Source organism: Epargyreus clarus, unplaced genomic scaffold (assembly GCF_041222505.1).
Source record: "Epargyreus clarus isolate Ecla_fem2 unplaced genomic scaffold, WU_Ecla_fem_2.2 ptg000022l, whole genome shotgun sequence".
NCBI lineage: Eukaryota > Metazoa > Arthropoda > Insecta > Lepidoptera > Hesperiidae > Epargyreus > Epargyreus clarus.
In genome coordinates this window covers 1035565-1047774 of record NW_027332229.1, presented here as the reverse complement: position 1 = coordinate 1047774, position 12210 = coordinate 1035565, and positions in this window count along the sequence as shown.

Genomic DNA, 12210 nt, shown 5'->3' with positions numbered 1-12210 from the left:
TATCAACATGTACGTTCACACGTTAAAACTCAGGAAACTTCTTTTACATATAGTTATAAGTGTTAAAACCTGTTTTTGGTTCAATGCAACGTACATACCATATTTTCTATACTGTGGCTGCAACATTATTCTTTCACAACCCTCTTTTTGATTTCACACAAGATTTATTTTCGTTTTAAACTGGTTTTCTGTGTCTACGTCTTATAAATGCAACTATACATCCTGTTTCCCATACGAAATGTTTGAGACTGCTAACTGGTCTTTTTTGGCCGTTACTATGTTTACAGCGTTTGGGTTACATTCCAATTCATTGTAAAAGACTTATTCTACCATCATTATTGTATACGGGTCTGTAATGGGTAATAACTCGTTTGCAAATTGAAATATTCAGTATACTAGTATCCCTATTTATAATAATATTACAGCCACAGATAGAGAACTTAAATACTTTGCCACAAAACTGTGAAAACTGAATTATACACTTTAATTCTTCAACTCTTCACACACCATAAAACAATCTAATATTTTTTCGAGTGAATAAAACTGCATCGATAATGCAGTGGTTTATATTTTATACATTATATTTTACTGAGAAATACAATGTATTATCTAGATATGTATTACGAAATGTGCAAAATGAACTCATTTGAACTATACAGAAGGCTATAAAACCATTTTGGCAGAGTTTGCGAATTGAATGTTCAATCTAGATCAAATTACAGTCATTTGGTGTTTAGAAACTTTTAATTGAGGCTCAAAGGCAAAAAACATCATGCTCTTTGAGAAATACAATGTATAAATTGAACGTGTGCCAAGGAGTCTCGTTCGAAGTCACTCAAATTGTATTTCAACAGTTTTTACACCAAATATCTAGTAAAAGTGTTTAAAATCACAAGTTTTGTGGCAAAGCCCTAGTCGTAAGTTAGGTTAAGTCCGTTACACAGTTGCCGCGCGCGCTCCCGCCCGCGCGGTGTCCGGATTAGCGCTCTGCGCACCAAGAAACACTTCGAAGTGGATCTGGGAACGACATGAGGTCTACGTGAGGTTTGTGTGTCACATAGCCCGGTTTTGACGACAAATTTGAGTTTGGAGACCTTTTTGAGATCCTGTTCGGTTTTAAAATTGTTTTTGGAATATTATTTTATGTTGATTGAGACATATAAGATGTTATATTGAAGTGTTGACTGAAATAGCAACTGTTTTTTAATAACGTTTTGTTGTTAAAGCATTTTGTTGAGATATTTAATCAGTTTTGTTGAAGTTGGCTTGGATAACACTAAAAGTTTGTCCATATCTAAATTCTCCGTTCACTTATACCCTTTTGATAAACAAATTTTTACTGTTTTCAAGCCAACTGCTCGACTATATTAAAAATAACAATTTAGGCGTCAAAAATAAGAAATTTGCTTCAAAAACGGGCTGATTGTTACACGCAATTGTTTCTCATTGAGACTGGACCAATAAGACTGAAGCTTCCGTACCTGAGTTGCAAGTTGCCCGCGCGACGTGACCCACACATAGCAATAGTTACAGATATATTTATACACACATATACAACAACCTCCCCCTCTTACCCCTTGTCCTCCACAATGTACAATAGTTTAAGCTCGTCATATCAGAATGTCGTGTTTTTAACACTAATTATTCTATTGATTTGTCAAAATTGAACATCGGTGTTATATAACTAAAGTGTTTTTGTTTCATGTAATTTTGACTAAAGTTTCATGAAAGTTTTAGGCTTCCATTTCGATAAAAATTGTATTTTATCAGTTAATGGAATGAATTATGGTTGAGAACACAGCATTCTGTCATGCCGGTCTCCATAGCCCATATACAATATACAAATGTTGACAGAAATGTGATATTTTTACTGATTATATTACTAAGCGCACACACGTCACGCGGGGGGTACGGCGGCAACTGCGGTCGTTCTCACACCCACTTTGAAGGGTTTGTCACAACACTCGCACCTCCTGAATGAATCTATTCTAAATTGTCTCCGTTCAACCATAAATACTTTATTGATCAGAATTTATCACACTGGTTAAGAAAATGTAGAAAATAAAACTACAAAGTTTTGGAAAATACAGCGAATTAAATGTAGTTTCCACATTTAATTAAAGAATTGTCTATTTGATTAATCAGACAATTGATCAAAATGAACTTAAATTTTATATTAAAAATTTATCAAAAAAAATCCATAACAATATAATTTTAACACGAAAATTATACAGAAATTGAAAAATTAACTTATACATGTTATTTCTTGTATATTTTGCGCCATTTCTGGCTAAACAGGCGCTGTTAATTTACATTATATTAAATTGGCGAACATTTTCAAATAATCAACAGTTATTTACTTTAAAAAGCATTTTTGGATATGTTTATTGAATTTTTATGTTCAAAAACATTTTCATTTTTACTGAAAACCTCACAAAAGCCACGAAATTGTCTCGTGGTTGAGAAACGATTCATTCCCACGTGTATATACCACGAATTTATTTATATTTCTTAAATGTACGTAAAATGAATAAAAATTGTAAATGTTTGGTTCCTAAGTGATTGTGTTTTGTAAACATTTTGTATATGATTTGTATTATCCTTGGAAGATTGATTTCTTGCAAGTTTCTATAGTTTTTGTTTGAAATTGACAAAAAATGTTAATTTATGCTCTTTATTACGTAAAATTCGGTAATATGGACTTGTAATATGTTAGTACATCATTAATTTTAATATAGAGTGAACTTTAGCGAAGATATTCATTCATTTATATTATCATTCTTATTTATTTTTAAGTAATACTGTTTTCTTTATGTAAGGCATACAAAATTATTTTTTTAATGAGAAAAACATATTAATTTCATTGAAAAATGAAAACTTATGTACTTAATTAAAATGTATACTTTAACTATACATTATTTACAAAGTATAGTATAATTAATTTATGTAAAAAAATATTATTTTCAAAATTTTCATTAATTCCTGTTATTGATAATGATAAAATGATGATGAAAAATTAAAATGTCTAATATGAAGAAAGTTTCAAATATCAATCGTTTGTAGGCCATACATTGGATAGATCGATTATTAATAACAGATATCGGCATAAGTATCTAAATTGCTATCTAAAGTACACTTTATATTAAAAATGTGTTTAATATCTTTTGTACATTGTTTTAAGTTTAAATTTAAGTTTGATAAATAATTTTGTGTGATCGCAATTTTTACTAAGACTTATCTATTTTTTGTTTAAAGTATAGTCCGCGAGGTGCTAATCTGAGCTTTGCATTAGTGTGTGTAAACACAAAAGTAGACTCAGATAAAAAACTTTCAAAAATAAATTTTATCATTTTTAGTTAGATCCATAGTTGAAGAGGTAAAAAATATAGTGAAAAAATGTTTTTACAATATGCAATGAAATTAATTAAATAATCTTTGTAGTATTGAAATCGGTTTAAATCGATTAAAAGACGTAATCTGATTTCACACCTACACTATCCAAGTGCACTCACACAAATGCAAAGCTCAGCTTAGACCTCGCGGACTATGTATACCTTATTGTATATTTTTTGTTTGGACAGTATCAAAATTGTAATATTTATGTAAAAATATTTCGTTTAACAAATATTGTTTTAAATATTTATAATTACTTGTTCTTAACAATTAATTATTATTGTTATAATTCATTTATATTGTCATATCTGTTCGAAATATATATATTTTGTGTATGTAGTTAATTATTATGTGAAAAATCTAAGAACCACGCTTTTATGGTTAAAAAACTAAAAAGTAATAATTGCAATCTATCGTGCAGTAACTTTGCCAAGAACTTTCTCTAAGGCGCTCGAACACCGCCTCGAAAATAATTAATCCTGATGATCCTAATAAGGACAATGGGACAAAATTATTAAAATAGTGTATTGTCATTGGTTCTTGATAAATGATTAAACTTTTGAATGAAATTGACCGTTCAAAGTGAGTAAAAATTAAGTTCAAAGATTCCGTTACATACATACAGGTGAAACTAATAAAAGCGTGGTAAAAATTATCAATGTTAGTCTTGTAAGTTTGCGATCGAAAGAATCCAAGGATGTAAAATTTGAAAAATAAACTGATTTGGATCGAATTTGTTTTTGATTTTATAGTCTGGTGGAAACATTATCCCCTATCGACGGTTAAAAATCTGGGAAGAACTAAATTTCCATGCAAGCTTTTTAGAGTTCCGTACTCAAAATGTAAAAACGGAACCCTTATTTACATATATACCCTTATATTACTTAGACTTCGCTGTCTGTCACAGGGCTCTATGTCTAGAACCGTGATAGATACGACACTTGAATTTTAAAAATAAAGTTGAATATTGAAGGGGGTCGCCATACAACAAACCGATATTTTATATATATACATTAGGGTGGAGCGACGTTGTATGGGAATTTTTTTTCTTTTTACGTTGGAGTTCTAATAGTGCGGGAAATATGTATCATACTAAGAGATTAAACTGTGATTTTTTTTTAATTTTTTGGATGTCATCTTATGCCTCCGCCTCGCTGTCAATAATTGATAAAAAGTAAAAAAATGCTATTTACTTACAAAGACTGCAAAAATATTGGAAATATTTTTTTAATAATTGCAAAAAAGGTGCAAAAGTAAGAGAATATGATTCTACTTTACTGATCATTATATAAACAAAGAGCTTTGAAGTAGGTACAAAAAAATTGATAATTATACCCTAAAATTTGTTTTTGCCTCAAATTTGGTCATTTTTGATCGAGACTCTAGTTTTATTTTTATTAAGTCAATGGATTAATTTCGGGCACAATAATGTAGATGAATCTGTTGTTATCATTTACAGCTCTCTCGACAACTTAACATGTTGTATGGACGTGATATGGCAGCGTAGGACCCCGGTCCAGAAGTGCAACCGTTATGGTGGAAAAGCAAATGATGTATAGTCGCTCTTGAAATAGTTGGGTAACTCCCACCATATTTATCGGTATTATAGATAGTTACCCCAAAGTCAATAGTTACAATATTCTCTTGAGGAATTATTGCATGGGCAAAATAGCCGACGATGGCGCACTCTATTCCTTTGGTTAAACCAGAATCAGAGCTGCGTAAGTGGTGTAAACAGATCTGGGTTCTCTTACTAGCAAGATCCGTTCTTTAAGGACTGTTTGCCTATATTTTTTCCATATTTTATCCAATATTTTAAAAAGTAATCTTTCCTTCTGTCAAAATGCTATGCCGATATTTGAAACAAAAGCTTTCTTCTCAATACTCTTTCGTGTATTTATCCTGTCACCACGCAACATATGACGGTCTATAACAGAAATATCTGCTATTATATTATACAAAACAATATTTTAAAGAACACAGTATATCTGTGCCAAGTTGGCAAGTTGGTTTCTAAGGTGTTTTGTAAACTTTTGTTGTAGAGATATCTACTTTTCCAATGATCATTGGCAGCGACGTTCTTTGATCCAACAAAAAGCTTTTATTCCTTTCCGGGTACCTCTCTCTCTTTTGGACAACCAGATGGATCGAAATATTAGCATATGTAAGGAGGTATATTAAAGGGAACTTCTCTTGCAGTCCGAAAATTCTATAATAGTTCTTTGGAAAGTATTGTAATATATTTTAACAAGATATTTCGTTTCAGGTATTTTGCATGCAAGCTTTTAACTTTTGCTTCACTTTTGTTTGACTTTCAGTAGAAATTGAGTCTACGTGTCAGCTTTATTATATGCTGGAAACAACTACGCCTCCAATATCCTTAAATGATGATTCGCAAGAATTTCTTGTCGCAACTTTAATCGGCGTCTCTTCCATTGATAAAATTTCATAACATCTTTATACACAGGCATAATATTCCATCTTTATTTTAACTATTTCAACAAAAAATGAATATAAAATACATCAGTTACGTATTTATAATAAGAGAAGAAGATATTATAATAATAATGTAAACATATTTTAATGAAAAAAGAAGACATGAAAACATGAGTCACCGGCGTAAGTAAACTATTAATATGACTTACTTTGCAAGTTTTGATTGAGAAATGCTCTCCCTCTGCATTTTTATAATGACACTATTCAAAATTATTGTTGTTTTATTTGTTAATGCTCTATAAAATAAAGTGAATAAAATATAATAAATGTTTAAAAAAGTTATAGACACCTTCAGCTGTAATCTGCAAAGTATACACCAAAAATGTATATTTTTAAAAGTTCATTGACCTGGCGGAGGCTCTTACCCTTATCTGATCGGAATAATATTTTACACACTTTGGTTTTAACCATCAAGACATCTTTTCGTCACTATTACATTTCCAAAAATAAAAAAAAGGAATTTCGCTCCACCCTAATATACATGTAACTTTTTAACTGTACTAGGAAGACAGTTGATACTTTTACAATACGCTTACTACAGCAGCGCGTAACTACTGTTATGAGGTAGAAATAGGTGGCGGTGGTGCCGCCGGAGTCGAACCACAAAGGGTTTAGATATTTTTTATAATATAGGAGTATCAGACGAGCGTGCAGTCCACCTGATGGTAAGTGGCTACTGCCGCTCATGGACATTGTAATCAACCCCAGATAGGATTAGAAATTCTTACCTGAGGTAGGCCACAGATGCGCTGCTACCCCTGAGGACTAAGCTGGAAAAGTATGTCTCTTTTACCACATCTTGCAAACCAGAAGCAGAGCTTAACGCTGCTGTTATGAGGCAGAAATAGGTGTAGCGGTGGTGCCGCCGGAGTCGAAACAAAAGGGGTTCTAACACCTTCGAAATTGAAAGAAAACGACCAAAAAGCATCAAGATTTTTATTAGAACATCAAGTAAGGTACATATAAGAACGGAATCCAGTGGAAACTATACATTAAGAGGTCCTGACATAAGTACCTGAAGTCCTGCTAAAAGTAGCTAAGTCCGGCTCAAAGTATATGAGTACTACCCAGAGTACCTTGTCTTACTAAGAGTACATAAAGTCAAGTTAATAGTACCTTGAGTCCTGCAGAGAGTATCATATTTTGCTAAGATCTTATCTCTTCCCTAGAGTACATAAGTCCCCCAAGAGTACCTAAGCCCCCAAGAGTACCCAAGTCCTGTAAATAGTACCTAGTAATATCCTGACAAGAGCACAATGAGATTTCACAAGAGTATCTGTACTCAAGTAAGAAACATACATATTTTCTATATTACTTTATAACCTAACAGCCTTCCCAGGCTTGCCCACAGCTGGGCTTCGATATAAACTTTACACACATACATAACTTCGTTTGTAAATACAAATAATAAATTATTATTACCATTATTTACATGATAAATAAAAAATTGTGCAAATTATATTAAAAAGTAAGCATCTTAAAATATAGTTAGTTCATTTAAATAAGTGGAATGTTACACATCATTGGAATATAAATGTAGTTTCATGAATATTAAAATTTAAAATACTGATTAAATACAAAACAACTCGTATTTTTCGAATGGTAAGTTATCTGAAGCTGCCACATATTTTTTATGATATTGAAGAAGTAGAAGAGCATGCAGTCCATACAATACGTGACTACTGCTGCCCATGGACGTCTGTAATTAACGCTAGATTAGATTAGATTCTTACCTGAGGTCGGCCATAGATGCGCCGATACCCCTGAGGACTAGAATTGAGTAGCTCGCGAGTGAGTGATATAAAAGATATATATCTTCACCAAATAGCTAATCACTCATCAACTCCGTCGGAGTTGATGAGTGATTTTGAATTATATCTTTATATCCGCGTCACATGGTTGAGTTCATAGGTCCATACGATTCCGGATATAAGATCTTCTTCAATTCAACAGTGTTATACTCGCTAGCGAGTGAGTGATGAGTCAAATGAGCGACTGACTGAGAGAGTCTGATTTGAGTCCAATGCATCACGTATTAAACACTAAATTAAAATGTTTTTTCGCTAAAAGCTTTTTTGCTAAGATTATGAAAACAGGGATATACAAATAGTGTTGGCTGTGAAATTCATTCAAAATCTTGCCAGTTTTGTATTAATTATAGGAATCAAACATGTTGTCAAAACATTTTGATCTGATTCTCTGAAATACTGATATAAAATGTCGCTTATATCCTTACAGAGCTACTGAGCTAAAGTGAGTTACTGAGCTAAAAGAGTGATATATATCACTGAGTTCAAAAGATATCTCTCTCTTTTCATTTTAGTGATATATTTTGCGCACCTCTACTGAGGACTAAGCTGGAACGCCTCGGATAAGTATGTCTTCCTTACCAGATAAATGGTAGAACCATTTGTCATTCGACTCCAGTCTAGGGATACGCCTTGATGGGTATGGTAAAGGAGACTTACTTATCTGAGGAGTTAAAATTTAGCCCTCAGGAGTAGCGAAGAAACTGCGGCCAAACTCAGATAGGAATCTAATCTTATGTTAGATTGGTATAGGTGTCCATGAGCGGCAGTAGCCATTTACCATCAGGTGGACTGCTTGCTCATCTGCTACTGCAAAATTCTAAGTAAATGATTCATTTTCAACTATTAATCAACATAAACTTTTCAAATAATACAAGTATTGCGAATATGTCAGCTTAAGTTAACTGAACAATATTTTCAAAACAATCAAAGAGATCAAACTGGAAAATATAGATACTGCCAAAATACTGATAAATGAGATTAACAGACTTAAAATTACGGGATTGTAACAATAAATACATTTCAAATATCACAATGTAGGCATAGGAAATAAATTTAGACATAAATTTCGCTTTACGAAATAAAATACACAAAATATCTTAAAATTTAAAATAAATTTGTAACAAATTAATGTAGGAACTGACGATTTTGTATCTTTTAAATAATAAATACTGTTATTAATGTAGATTTTAAACGATTACATACATTTTCTGTCCTTTTATGCATCGCACTGCAAGGAACATGGTATATTACACATTACATTATTAAGCTAATTATTATTAATGTTATTTAAAAATCTGTCAGAAATGTAATTTAAATGTTAATCTCCGTAGAATATGATAACGAAGAACTTTTGTTTTAAATCCGCCTTCTTTTTGTCTATTTTATTCCCCTGAAGCGAAAGAATCAACAAAATGTGTTTTTACTTGATGTACTATTAAACGCTTTATATTAGCTTCACTTGTATGTTTGTCAGTGAGTAACTCCGTTTTTCAGTAGAAAGAACTCAACATACATCCTTATCTTACCCTGCATGTATGAAAGAATGAAATAGAATACCGAAAGCGGGAAACCGTATTAACAAATACTAAAAATTAATAACATAAACATAGTTTAAAAAACTAAAAACACGCTTTTATGATAAAATCAACAAAAAAGTAAAAAATAATCTTCAATCTAGGAATCAATTAAGGAACAGTAAATAGTATAATTGTGGAAAAAGTGTGGGGCGCTTTTCAATAGATAACGGTATGTCAAAGTTATCATTATCATTTCTACGGAGATGTTTTCTCACATTATACTTTTCAATAATCATCTGACAGATTTTTTCCTATTTTCTATGATATGAAATAAGTGTTTGAGCGAAGGAACCAAAGTTAACATTAGGAAGGCAAAAAAATAGTTTAATTTTACAAAACAGTCACAAAAATAACATATTAAGCACGTGTAATAATTACATATAATCGGCACTATATATTTTTAATAAAAATACGAAATATTAAATAGTTTCCGTTGCAAGTCCTCAGGGATAGCGGCGCATCTGTGGCTGATCTCAGGTAGGAAACTTATCTTATCTGGGGTTGATTACAGATGTCCATGGATGGCAGTAGCCACCTAGTATGAGGTATACTGCATGCTCGTCTGCTACTCTTATATTATGAAAAAAATACTACTTACTGTAATAGTTTTCAACAAGTTGACTGTATCCTTTAGCATTTAAAAAATATACAGTTACTATTCTCATTAAGTTTTAATTTATTTAATTTTTTTTTTCGTGGAAAATTCGATTAATACTTAGTTAGTTTTGGCTTTCAAGTGTGGTTGGATATTATATTTTAAGAAAATATACATTGCCGATTATACAAATAAGTTTTACTTAAATATTGGAAGTTTAAATGTGTGTAGTATAGTGTGAAATATAAATTTAATATAATATAATTTATTATACATTTTAAACATAATATGTATTAGATAATTAAAACAAAAATAAACATTATCTGTGCGGTGATAAAATTTGCAAAACTTTACGATAGTGTGTGTCTGTACAAAATAATTACATAACTTCAAACAAAAATTTCAAAATTAATTATAGATTAATAATTATCATTGTAATAAATTGCTTACTTATTGATAATTACACATTGTGTCTAATTTCTTATTTAGCATCGAATTTTATTTATTATTTATTCATAGATTAGTAAAGATTACTCACTCCTAACAAGAAAAGGTACCCAGTTTTGAGAATAGAAATAGTTGCGTAAAAAAGTCTTGCCACGTCTCCGTGCTAAAATGTCCCTAAAATATTTGAAATAATTGTTTAAATTACGCAGTATTAGTTACTTATTCGTAAATTTTATCTAAAAATGTTTTTATTTGTCGAGAATTCAAAAAAAGAACTTACTAATAAGCCGTTTGTGGCTTCGTTCGATTTCTAGGCGGCGAAGTATCTTTACTAATCTATGGTTTTATTATAATTCGATTTTTAAAATGTCGTAAAAGAAATATTAATATAACGCCGCGACGGTACGCTTGCCAAGCCTCAACAAACAGTTACAAATACAAACGCAAACATCCAACCTCCACAAATACAGAAACGTGTGGACGCGTTGCAAGCACTTGCGGCAAATACCCTTCGATTTGTTAAATAACCGACAACTCTTTCTCGGCTACAAGTACTTGCAAACTACACGAACCAAGTCGAACTTTCTATCCACACCTTTGAATTTGTAAAGGTTTGGCAAATGTACGGAAACGACATTACAGAATGGTGTATCTGAATAATATAAAATGGACGATAAGCTATCGTTTTTGGCCTTCAAACCTTAATTTGCTAGAATAAGAGCCTTTTCCAAAATGTCTCAGACGTGTAATATTACATAACAAATTAATTACTTGTCTGATTTTCCTTATGCTGCCAAATATTTCATCAAAAGCTATGCTACAAGTACTTGCAAACCTACACAAAATAAGTCAAACACTCTATCCACACGCTTTGTAGGTTTAGCAGGGTGCGGACTCGACATTAGGATTTATTTTACATTTGGTTCTATTTAGAGATAAAACTCAATTTTTTTATTGATACATAAAATAAAGTAGCTTATTTAAGACTTATTATCGGCATAATAATAATGGTACTTAAGGGACATTTCACTAAAATGGACGGTACAATTATGTACCAAAAATTTTATAATATTACCTCGAATAGGTAGTATTATAAAATTTTAATTCACGGGTAAAAATAAATGCAATCCCATCCCTACTGTTTCTTTCTAAACAGTCTAGAATGTTCTAGAACAATATTTCTTATAACTATTGTCTGTTATTAATAATCTATCTATCCCAATTTCCTATTAAAGATCGAAATTTGCCAACCGGTATGAACTAATAAGCATGATGACAAATTTTGAAATCCCCTTCTATAATGCAAGTACATGTCTACGATTCCAAAAATTATATTATTTCGGCAATAAATTCAGTAATAACGAAAATAATAGATTTTTTTAATCAAATTTCTAAATTTAAATTGAAAATGGCGTCTGCTAGTGACGTCACACTTCGACATCCCATAGAAAAGTTCAAGCAATACGGCGACACGCACAGAAATGACGTCATTCACCCCGTGTAGCGTTTCAGATAAAATGGCCGACTAAAACACTTCATTTCATACTTTTATTTTATTAAAAATATAATAAATCTTATACTTTATATTAAAACTGGGTCATTTTTGAGAATCTTTTCAACATATTGCTTTTACATAAATCATTTATTCATTGCTTTTTTAATATTGTCATCATGCCCATTGTCAAATATCGATCTAAGATAGACAAGACATTTGATAGATAACTTATTAATAATGGATTTAAATGATGATTGAAAACCGTCATATTTGTTTATTACACAAATACCTACACACAAACATTATATATTATAATTATTACATATATTTAATCGGCACATTTTTTTCAAACATCTAAAAAGCTCGGATATTTTTGTATTTTTAAATTTATTATTA